Below are 12720 nucleotides of genomic sequence, written 5' to 3'. Positions count from 1 at the left end.
TAAGTGAATATGTGGTCTATTTTGGAGAACAACCCATGTGCAGCTGAAAAGACTGTGTATTCTGATTTTGTGGGGTGGAAGACTCTGTAAACATCTGTTAAGTTCATTTGTTCAAGTGTTTGACTGAGTTCTAGTATTTCATTACTTATTTTTTGCCTAATTGATCTATGTATTTGTGACAGTGGGGTATTGAGGTCCCCCACTACTATTGTATTAGTGCACATATGAGTTTTCATGTCCATTAGTATTTGTTTTATACAGTTGGGCACACTACTGTTTGGTGCATAGATATTTATGATTGTCATCTCTTCCTGATGGGTTGTTCCCTTTACAAGGATGTAGTATCCTTCTTGGACATTCTTAATCAGTGTTGGTTTGAAATCCACTTGATCTGCAAAGAAGATAGCTACTCTTGCTTTTTTTGGGGTTCCCAAAACCCATGGAGGTTCCCATGGCATATTGTTTTCCACCCTTTAACTTTCAATCTATCAGCTTCTTTTTGAATTAAGTGTCTTTCATGCAGCATATTGTTGGATTTTGCTTGTTGACTCATTCTGCCACTGTTGTTGTTTTTGATTGGTGAATTGAGAGCATTAAAATTGATGGTTATAACTGATATGTATTGACATCCTTGTCATAACTTTTTCTTTTTTTTGGATTCTCTCTCTTTACATTTAATTTGTAGTGGTGCCCAATGGATTCATTTTGCTGTGCCTCCTGGGGTTGTGATCCTCATTGTCTGTTCCTAGGATGTTATCTAAAATTTCTTGGAGTGCTGGTTTGGTATTCATGAAGTTCCTAAGGTGCTCTTTTTCATATAAGTATCTTATTTGTCCATCAATTTTGCAAGGTAGTTTTGCAGGGTACATCAATCTGGGTTGAAGGCTGTTTTCCTTTTGGGCTTGGAATACATCACTGCAAACTTTTCTTGACTTAAGGGTTTGCATTGAGAAGTGTGCTGTGATTCTGATGGGCTTTCCTTTGTATGTGATTTGTTTCTTTTCTCTAACTGCTTGTAGAACTTTGTTCTTCTGTTGGGTTTCTGGAATCTTCACAATTATATGCCTATGTGTAAATTTTTTTTGATCAAGGCTAGTTGGAGTCCTATATGCTTCACTTATCTGTCTGTCAAGTTCTTTTCCCCTGCTTGGGAAGTTTTCTGCCACTACTTCTGTGAACATTTTTTTTTTTACGTCATCTGCAATCTTATCTTCTATATCTGAAATTCTGTCCTCACCTTGGCTCATTCTGCTGCATAGACTTTCAATGGAGTTTTTAATCTCCTGGAAATCTGTTTGCATCTGTTTCATGGTTTCCATTTGTTTTCTATGTTGGGATTCCGTCATGTTCCTCAGATCCTCCAGTTTTGTTTTGTTTTATTTTTTTCTTTTTTTCTTCCAGGGATTGAACTTGAGTCCTTGTGCTTGCACAGCAGGCGGCGAAACCACTGAGCAAAATCCCTGGCCCAGCTGCTCTATTTTTTAATCTGTGTCCACTCTGGATTTATTAATCATGTCTTGCACTATGGGCAAAATCTCGCTGATATCTGAGAAATTATTTCTCATTTCATTTTTTTCCAGATCCTCTTTTGTTGCCAGTTCAGGGAGTCTAGGCATTTGAGTATCAGAGTGTTTCATCTCCTTTCCCTTTGGTGTTGCTGTAGGTGATCTGGAAGTCCGGTTTTGAGACTTGTTTACGTGTCTTCTCATTTCGACTGGCGGGGGGTGTTGTTGGCACCTGCAGGGCTTACCTCCTCTGTGCTGGGAGTCATCGAATGGCTGCCAGGCATCCTCCTCCTGGGCCCTGGGATTGGCTCACCTCCTCTGCCCTGGGACCAGTCGACATTTGGTTTTTCTTCACCTGAATATTATTTTGCTTTCCTGAGATTAGCAAAATTTTCTCCCATTATTTTATTAAATAATATTTTACTTCTTTATGTATCCTGTTTCTTGAACTCTTGTACCTTAAATATTTGCTCTTTTAATGCATGTTTCCTGTACGTATGCTTATTTTTTAGCTGTTTTTCCTCCTCTGTATATTTTCAAATAACCTGTCTTCAAATTCAGTGATTTCTTTTCCTTCATCAGTTCTGCTGTGAATGCTCTTTATTTTATCCTTCATTCATTCATTGTATTTTTCAGCTGCACAATTTCTGTGTGACTTTTATAATAAGTTTAATTTGTAAAATTTGTTATTTTGGTTGCTTATGGTTTTCGTGCTTTTATTGAATTGTTCTATTATATTTTCTTGAAGTTTGCTGTTTCCTTAAAATACTTATTTTGAATTCCTTTTCAGGCCATTCATAAATCTTCTGTTTCTTTCTTTTTTTTTTTTTTCATAGGCAGCTACTGGGATATTCTTGTCTTTATTTGAGTGGTAATATCTTCTAGATTTTTTATGTTGCTTGTTCCCTTTTTTGATGACTATACATTTTAAATATTGGTGCCTTAATCTAGTCTTGCAGATGGGGTTTACCTAGAAACACCCTTCACCATTCAGCCCATTCAGGGATTCTTGAAAGGTTGTCTGGTGTTATGAACAGAATGCATTTTCTTAGAATCCTCAGGCAGGCTCTCCTTCCTGGCCTTTGCCATCATAGGATTGGGCCTGGATCCTGGATCATGGAGAGCATGTGGGGGCAGTGTTAATGTGAAGCCTAGGAACAAGTGATCTGGCATTTTAGTGGCCTTTGAATCTGAGTCTATAAGGTTAACAAAATACTAGAATGCATGCATTGGAACAGGCCTGGATCCTGTGTCTGTGAGTACTGACCTGGACCTTGAGTCCATGGGGAGTCTGCAGGGAGGCCTGATCTGCACCTGGAATCTACTGAAGTGGACCTGAACTTTGGATTTAGTGTCCCATGTCTGGATCCTGGTTCCCCTGGAGCCTATGGCTACAGCGACTGACTTGGAATCTGCTTATGGCCTGTTGCTAAAGCATGTGTGGAGCCTGAGTCTAGGGGAGCCTGTGTTGTGTCTGTAAAAATTGGTATTGACTTGGATTTTGGGTTCAGTATGGCCAGTGTGGAGGCTGGGTGTGAGTACTGGCCTGCATGCTAATCATGAGGACTGGTCCTCATCCTTAAGTCACAAGGGATGGTTTAGAACCTGGCTATATAGGGTTATCCTGAAGACCTGGTCCTTCAAGGCTGGTCTAGTGGTAAAATCTACTGTGTCTGTTGAAGTGCATGCCACAGGAACCAACAAGGAAGGTAGGATTGGAGCATCCAGCCTGGCACTGGGTAGGCCTAAAGCCTCTAGATACCAGAGTAATGCCTGAGGTCAGTGTTGCTGACCTGACTGTGGCTCTTTTGAAACTTGAGTTGTGCCTGGAACCCAGGGCCACAGGAGCTGGCCTGGTGCTGAGTCAAATTTGGGTTTGTATTTTCAGGAGCTGGCCTAAAATCAGAGGCTTGGTTTAGTGCTTAGGGTAATCTGGGGCATAGGGTCACTGTAACCACCCTGGCCCTGGGGCAGGGCTAGAATCTGAGTCTGTGGGACCACTGTTGCCAACCCAGTTCTGGAGCCAGCCTGGAGTCTGGGGCTGTTGGAACCTCCTGGTAGTGGTGAGGGCTTGGAGACTCACCTGCTGGGATGATTGAGAACCTGGAACTATGGAATAAGGCCTGGTGCTGGGGTGGGTTTAAAGGCTCACTCTTTAGGTACTAGCATGCATCCTCAGGCCATAGAGGGCTGTCATGCATTGGGGTTTACTGGTGTGGGCCTGATGTTGTGATATGTAGCACAGTCTGGGGCTCACTTTCTTCTCATTCCCCATGCAGGGGTATCTCTATGGTGCAGTGCCTAGAGTTTTAGAACGTATGACATATGAAATGTAAAATTATCCTTCCCACCTTCTTCAGTGAATCCTTTCTTATTTTTCTTCTATACCTTACTTATATTTGACCCAATTTCCTTAGCTCTTGTGAAGATATTTTGTAATTTATGTTTTTCAAATTGATTGATATTTTCAACCTGATATTTTCTGGCAGAATGAATTCAAACCCCTTTTACTATCTTACTGACTGGGTCAGTACACTGTAAGGCATTAAAAAAATCTAATCTTATTTAATCCACACAAAAACTTACTAAGAACATTTCCAAATACCACCATTTTAAACTGGAGAAATTTTAGCACAGGTTAAGTAACCTGTCCCAGCTTTACAACTGGGATTTGGTAGATGTTATGGTTTACATCTAGATGTCTTCCCAAAGCCTCATGCATTCATAGGTGGGAAGTATCAAAGGTGGTTGGATTAGGATGTATGAGTGTGGATTGAGGATGTGATGCTAGGATTAAGGGGGTGGATAATGGAAACCCCACCTTGGGCATGGGTGGTATCAATCAATAGGCTTACAGCCTAGATTGAATATAAAGGGAGAGAGGGAAAGCTCATGCTACTGCTGTTGCTTCCACTGCTGCAATTGCTTGCTGCTTGATGTCTTCTACCTTGACTGTTTCTGCCATAGACTGTTTCTTCTCTATGATGCCTCTCTGTCATGCCACCCTGGCTGATTATGGACTGAAACCTCTACAAACTGTTTGCTAAATAAACCTTTTCTCCTGTAACTGTGTGTTGAGTATTTTGTTTCAGAAATGAGAAAAGTAACTAAGACAGTAAGGTCAAAAGTGATGATTCTAAATTTTTTTTCAGTACATGGTCATTTCCACTCCATTTCAGTTTCATTTTATGTAGTTCAGTGATGAATACATAGTGAGTAGTAAAAGATGCTTGCTTACTCGCACCAAATTCCTGTTTTAACACATTATTATAACATTTAAAAATCAAAAAGGCTAATGGCTAATGATGCTCTTGTTATAAAATGATGCTATAAAATAATTGTATTTAAGAATTCACTTCATACTTCATTTTAGAATAGGCCACTTTTCCTGTTGTTTCTGCCTTTGAGTGTGTCATGGTGTTTTAAAACATCACTCTAAGTATGTAGATATGTTTTTTCCCTTGCCAAGCATGGGACCTGACACATACTGGGTATTTAAGAAATATTTGTTTAAAGCATACTGAATGGTTTAGGTTGTGATGGTTTGGGATTCATCAAAATTGAAAACTGTATTTAATTAATTTATATTAAAAGTGGTTGTCTTTCTAGTGGTTGTTTCTTGGTCCTTTAGAAAGCACCATTTGCCAAAAGGGCCCTGAGTCTGTAGAGGATCTATGAGCCTAATGTAATAATTATTCTCATGCAGAAATTAGTGATCTTGAAGAATCATAGATTACTTGTGCATTCACATATTGAAAGTCTTTGTCTCAGGCACTTTTTCATCAGTATGACACAATACCCAGCACCCACAACTTACAGCAGGAGAGGTTTATTTTGGCTCACAGTGTCAGTCCATGGTTGGCTGGCTCCAAAGCACAGACAGCATAGTGGAAGGAGCTGGGAAGAGGAAAGCTTCTTTACACCATGGTTGCCAGGAAGCCAAGAGAGAAGGGAGGAGCTGGGGAGAGAGATATACCCTGCTAGGTCATGACTCCAGTGAACCAGGTCTCACCTCCTAACAGCATATTTAGTTATAGATTCATTAGTTGATTAATTCACTTATGAATATAGTGCACCCATGATCCAATCACCTTCTAAAGCCTTACCTCTGAACACATGAAACTTTTGGGGGAGATTCTAGATCTAAATAATATATTCTTCTCTTGTCCCTCAAAACATTTATGTCCATCTCAATATCCAAAATGCAGGTAGTCTATCTCTAAGAGTCACCAAAGTTTTAACCATTCCAGTGTTGCAGAAATGTTCAAGTTCAAAGTCTCCTCTGAGACCGAAGGCAAACTCTAAGCTATGTGATCCTGTAAAAATAAAAAAGAATACATGGATGACGTACAGTGACAAAGGGTAAACATTCCCATTTCTAAAGGAAGAAATAGGGGCATAGAAATCAGTGGGACCAAAGCCAGACTGATCTGGGCAAATATTAAATCATGTAGCTCTGTGTCCAGCACCTGGGGCAAGTTGTGTTGAGATCTGAACTCCAAATGGCTTGCAAAGCCCCATAACTATGGCATTGCTGGTTGCAACCTTCATGATCTCTTGAGATGGCACTCCTCACTGCCTGAAGCTTTCTTCAACAGACCTTCCATATTCCTGGCATCTCCAACTTCCTGGGGTCTCTGCTGCACTTTTGGCTTGCTCGTTCCAAGGCAGGGATAGCATGGTGAAAGGGCTGGGTAGAAGAAAGTTGCTCAGATCATCATGGCCAGGAAGCAGAGAGAGAGAGAGAAGGGTAGAACTGGGGTTGAGGGGGGGAGATTCACCCTTCCAGGTCATACCCTCAGTGAACTGCCTCTTCTAATTGGTCCTCATCTAATATCACATTCAACTATGGATTCACCAGTGCATTAATCCATTGGTGAGTATAGACCACTCATGATCCAGTAGCTTTCTAAGAGCCACACATCTGAACAGATGAGAGTTCTTTTTTTTTTTTTTTGGTACTGGGATCGAACTCAGGACCTTGCACTTGCAAGGCAGGTGACAGAACCACTGAGCTAAATCCCTGGCCCTAAACACATGAGAGTTTTGGGGGTCATTCTACATCTAAACCATAGCAGTCTTGCCTTAGAGCTTGTTTATTTGAAGGAAAAGAATACATAAAAAACTTTAAAACAGATAAGAGCTAAGTAGTAACTCAGTAATTGTGGGCAGGAAGAAAATTTCTTAGATTTTATTCCTTGCCTGGCAGTTGATTTCTTAGCTAATCCTAGTACCTGGCTTTCCCCCTAGTAGTCTAATTTCCACTGGTACAGGAGGGAACTGTAGTTAGGATTTGAAAATGAGTAGTCAGTTAGGATTTGAAAATGAGTAGTCAGACCCTAATGGTGTTGGCCTACTGATGACTTAACATCATGAAATACAGTGTTATATTCATCTTCTGGAAGTTTTGGTTTATTGGAAGTTGGAAAAGTTTTAGAAATAACTGGGAGTCTATGCTTAGATGTAAAATTTTCTTCTGAAGGCAAGAATATAGAGTGGGGCTTTTGTTTTTGTTTTCATTTTACAGTACTGATAATTGAATTCAGGGAGTGTTGAGCTAGATCCCAAGCCCTTTTATTTATTTATTTGTTTCTCTTGAGACAGGGTCTTGATAAGTTGCTCATGCTGGGTACTATGGTTTGGATAAAAAAATATCCCATCCTGGGGCCAGGGATTTAGCTCAGTGGTTCTGCCACCTGCCCCACAAGCACAAGATCCCGAGTTCAATCCCTAGCACCAAAAAAAAAAAAAAAAAATCCCCCCCAAAAGCTCATATAGTCAGAAGTGATGCTTTGGAAGGTGATTAGATCATGGGCTCTAACCTCATTGATGGATTAGTCCATTGATGAGTTTATAGCTGAATGTGCTATTAGGAGTTGGGGTCCATTTGGAGCAGGCATATTTCTGAAATATATCTATATATGTCTCTATTGATCTATCTCTATCTCTATCATCTATGTCTCTTTCCATGTTCTCTGCTTCCTGGCTGCCATGAGTTTAGCAGCTTCCCTCCACTATACCTTTCTGACTTGCTGTTTCTGCCTTAGAGCCAGGTAACCATAGATTGAAATCTCTTAAATCTTGCATCAAAATAAACTACTCTTCATTTTAAGTTGTGGATGGTAGATACTTTGTTTCAGGAATGGAAAGGTGGCCAATACACTGGTCTCAAACTTTTGATCTTCCTGTCTCAGCCTCCTAAGGAGCTGAGATTACAGATGGGTTTTTTTTTTTAACCTTTTTCAACTTTGGTCCTTTTTCTGAAGTTTATAGTTAAAGATATGTAGTTGTATCTTCACATCTGTGAGTTCTGTGTTGACGACTTTAACCAACTATGAAGCAAAAATATTTGAAAAAATTGGCATTTGTACTGAACAGATTTTTTCTTGTTATAATTTTTGAAACAATATCATATAGCAACTATTTACATTTATATTATATTTATATTGCATTTATATTGTATTATATATTACAAGTAATCTATAGATGATTTAAACGGTAGACATAGTCAACCCATGCCCTGTTAGCCACTTCCCTCTTTTAAAAAATGTTATAGTAAAAAATAAAGACTATTACTTATATATATTATATATTTTATATGTGGCTCAAGAGAATTCCTCCTTGGTCAGCATGGCCCAGGTAAGTCAAAGGTTTGACACCTATCTTAAAGTGTATATGAGGATGTGTGTAGCTTATATACAAATATACCATTTTTTTAAAGGGGCTTAAGTACCATCAGGTTTTGGTAAGATAAGAGGGTCCTGGAAGCAATCTCCCTGGATACTGAAGGAACAAATATATTTGGAAAGGAAAAGAAGAGATGCTCTTATCTTTTTGGCTTCACAAACTGTTTAATGTTTGAGAATTAATGAGCTAATGATAATGACCATGTGGCATTGAGAAAATCATGTTTCTAGGATTTCAAGGTTGTTTGGAAACCAGTAGGAAAATGTTTTTCTTGAGAGATGAAATTGAACTGGGACTTAGTATTAAGACTGTGAAGGACAACCTGAGAGTTAACTTCAAAGTTGAATGAAGGAATTTGGATTCATCCTTTAAACCAAGAAAGTTAAGGAAAAATTTTTAAGAAAATTATTTGTAACATTTCAGGAAGATTCATCTCATGGCCCCTTATACGACAGAATGGAGCAGTGATGCATATGCCTAGCTATTGAGTGACTGAGGACTGCAGAGGGTCAAGGAGAGGATAGTAAGATGAGGGCAGATTACATTAGTCAACCAGCAGTGGGAAAGAAAAGGGATAATTAGGAAGTCATTACAAAGGAAAAATTGACAGGATATTCTGAACAAGACAAGAAGATATTTGTGTTTTTCTTTTTTGAAAATTTATTGCAATCAAACAGTACTTGCAAACTGAGGGATTAGTTAGTATGGGTCTGAGTCAAACACAGTATTTTATCAATTTATTCAGCATAGAGCAGATTTCTGGCTCTATCAGTTCACTTGAAAATAGTCCTTTCTTTTTCTCTTCCTCTTTGTTTTCTTTTTCTTTTTCTTTTTTGGGCAGGGGGGGATAGGGTCTCACTATGTAGTTCAGGCTGGCCTTGAACTCACTATGTAGCCCAGGTTGATCTTGAACTTGTGGTGATCCTCCTGCCTCAGCCTCCTGGCATGTGCCACCATGTGTCTTCCTGTCTTCCTCTTTTTGAACCCCTCTCCCGGAAGGCAAAATACAGCCAAGTTGATAGCTGAGAATAGTTAAAACTATTAGGAATTTTGTATTTGTGCCTTCCCTTTTTACTAATATGTGTGACAGATTAGTGTGACAGATAGTATTTACTTAGTTAACATATAGAAGAAATATTTTTTATATCTAATACTGTACATTTTAACATACCCTGTACAATTATATGTTCTTTTTTTTTGTATTAAATTCTTTTATTGGTACATTGTAGGTATACAACACAATTACATTTCTCATTGGGAATTGTACCTTTACATAATGCATCTTGGTTCTTATTTTTTCCCCATTCCTAGCCCTCCCTTCACCCCCTCCACCCTTCCCTATTTACAAAGACTTTATTTCCATTTTTTCCATTTCTCATCATTTTTCCTTTCCCTTCTTTCCTTTCCCCTGCCCCTCCCACTACCCCTACCCCTTTGAACCTTTTCTTCCTATTTTACATTATCGATTATTCATTCTAATCATTGTTACATTTTAGGTATATAATATAATGACATTCATCATTGGAAATTTGCACCTTTACATAGTCTCTCTTGGTTCTTATTTTTCATCCTTGCCCAGCCCTCCCTTCAACCCCTCCAGTCCTCCCTATTTACAAAGATTTTGTTCCTATTTTTCCATTTTCTCATATTAATCCCATTCCCTTCTATCCTCTCCCCTAGCCCTCCCACTTCCTTCCCCTTTGCCCCTTTTCTTCCTATTTCACATTACCTATTATACATTTAGTCCTTGCAATTATATGTTCTTGATTGTAAATAGGGACTCGGCAAATGACTGAATGGCCTAATTAGTTGTTATCATCATCATTGTTATCAGTATCTGATTATTTTTATTATTAATGACATTTATTAAACATTTGATATGAGCCAGATATTGTGCTTATGTTATAATTACTATTTTATTTAATTTTCATAACCACTTTACCATGTGGATAGTATTTTTATTATTGTACACATGAGAAAGCTCAGGTTCAGAGATGATAAATAACTTGCTTAAGGTCATACCAGTAGATAGTAGTAGAGATAGGACAGGAACTCAAATTTTAATCAAAACTCTATTATATCTGAACTACTTCCAAGCATAAATTTTAGAGTTAACAATTCACAGCATATTATTGTAACTCCTATAGATAAAACTGGTTATGGAGACACAGAGTTACTTAGAAAATACTACACATCATGTTCCTAGATGCCTATTAATTTTATACATATTTAACATATTTCAGTAAGTCAACAGTAGTAGTATAACTGCCAAAGTAGGCATTATTGTGGTAAAGAACATAATGTAAAATTTACATTTGGAACAAAGTAAATGAATTTGGTAAAGTTGGGTACAAAGTCAGCATACAAAAATCAGTTGTGTTTCTATACAATAAAAATGAACTATATACTTTTAAATTGGACTGTTCAAAAGATGGCCACTGTGCAAGGGATTGAGGTCAAAGTGGATGGTGAGCCAAAACTGAGCAAAAATAAACCAAAAAGACACCTGAAAGCTGAGAAAAAAGTGGCAGAGATGAAGGCCAAGCAGAAAGAGCTCAGTGAGAAACAGCTAAGCCAGGCTACTGCCATTGCCACCATTCTCACCACTGACAATGATGTGGATGCCAAGGAAGAGAGCCTGTACCCAAACTAATACTACAAGATCTACAGTCAAGCATTCCACCAGCTGAAGTTCAGTGGGAAGGATCTGTACCCTGACAAGTTTTATGTAGACATCTCACTCACTCACTTCATCCAAGAATACAGTCACCTGCAGCCTGGGGGCCACCTGACCAACATTACCTTAAAGGTAGTAGATAGAATCTATGCCAAAAGAGCTTCCCGGGGGAAGCTCATCTGCTATAGCCTTCAAGGAGAGGGAGTCAAGTTGCAAGTCATGGCCAATTCCAGGAATTATAAATCAGAGGAAGAATTTATTTGTATCAACAATAAATTGGTGAGGAGATGTAACTGAATTCAGGGGAATCCTGAGAAAACCAAGAAAGGTGAGGTGCACATCATTCCCTGTGAGATTATACTGTTGTCTCCCTGATTATATATGTAATCATCTGCACTTCAGCCTCAAAGACAAGGAAACATGGTATTGACAGAGATACTTGAACATGATCCTGAACGACTTTGTGAGGCAAAAATTTATCATCTGCTCGAAGATCATCATATATATATAAGAATTTTGTTGGATGAGCTGGGATTCCTAGTGATTGAAACTCCCATGAATAACATCATCTTGAGGGAGCTGTGGCCAGGCCTTTCATCATGTATCACAATGAGCTGGATATGAGCTTATGCATGAGAATTGCTCCAGAACTCTACCATAAGATGCTGGTGGTTTTTAGCATTTACCAGTTTTATGAAATTGAATACCAGTTTTGGAACAAAGGAATTGATTTGACTCACAATCTTGAGTTCACCACCTGTGAGTTCTGCATGACCGTGCAAACTCTCATGATCTTATGGACATCAAAGAGAAGTTTGTTTCAGAATGGTGAAGAATGTTTCAGGCAGTTACAAGATCACCTACCACCCAGATGGTCCAGAAGGCCAAGCCTAGGAGATTGACTTCACTCTGCCCTTCTGGAGAATCAGCATGGTGGAAGAGCTGGAGAAAGCCCTATGGGTGAAGCTGCCTGAAACCAACCTCTTTGAAACTGAATAGACTAGCAAAATTCTTGATCATTTCTGTGTAGCAAAAGCTGTTGAATGTCCTCCACTTTGGAGCACAGCCAGACTCCTTGATAAGCTTGTCAGGGAGTTCCTGGAAGTGACATGCATCAATCCTATGTTCATCTGCCATCACCCACAGATAGTGAGCCCGTTAGCTAAATGGCACCACTCCAAAGAGGGTCTGACCAAGCACTCTGAGCTCTTTGTCATAAAGAAGGAGGTGGGTCCCGGGGATTTAGCTCATTGGTGCTACCACCTGTCTCACAAGTGCAAGGTCCCAAGTTCAATCCCCGGTACCAAAAGAAAGAAAGAAAAAGAAAGAAAGAAGGAGGTTTGTAATACCTACCCCAGGTTGAATGATTCCATGTGGGAGTGGGAGCAGTTTGAAGCACAGGGCAAGGCCAAGGCTGCTGGTGATGTTGAGGCCATGTTCATAGGTGAAAACTTCTCCACTACTCTAGAGTTTGGGCAGCTTTCCCAGCTGACTGGAGCATGGACATTGATCACATTACCATGTTCCTCACAGACTCAAATAACATCAAGGAAGTACTCCTGTTTGCTGCCATGAAGCCAGCAGACAAGGAGACTGTAGCAAGCACTGGCATAATGGAAAGCACAATGGTTGGCATTTTTTCCTAGAAAATAACCCCAACCTGTATAACTGAGGCATTTGCATTTCTGCAGAAAGGTCAAGTCTGTGAAGGAATTACTGTGTGTAGTCATCCATTTGACCACCACAGTTCTGTTCAGCCACCAGAAGAGAGAAGAATTAAAAATTTCTTTTTTTCTCTTGTTACCAAATAAACCATTTGTGTCTTTAATAAAATGAACTATCTGAAATGGA

The 12720-nt window shown here is 39.2% G+C and overlaps 1 protein-coding gene and 1 pseudogene across 2 annotated transcripts in view; both read left to right on the top strand.

The window, feature by feature from the left end:
- The window catches only part of Hpse2 (heparanase 2 (inactive)), a 905145-nt gene that overhangs the window by 72983 nt on the left and 819442 nt on the right, over nt 1–12720 (top strand). The gene's annotated exons all lie outside the window — the stretch shown is intronic.
- LOC147825681 (lysine--tRNA ligase pseudogene) lies at nt 2308–12473 on the top strand (annotated as a pseudogene).

This window comes from Heterocephalus glaber, unplaced genomic scaffold (genome assembly GCF_053883595.1).
Source record: "Heterocephalus glaber isolate CG9 unplaced genomic scaffold, H.glaber_assembly_v1.0 deba00001497, whole genome shotgun sequence".
In the NCBI taxonomy this organism is placed as follows: domain Eukaryota; kingdom Metazoa; phylum Chordata; class Mammalia; order Rodentia; family Bathyergidae; genus Heterocephalus; species Heterocephalus glaber.
The sequence above is the reverse complement of the archived record's forward strand: the minus strand, read 5'-3'. Positions and strand labels throughout refer to the sequence as shown.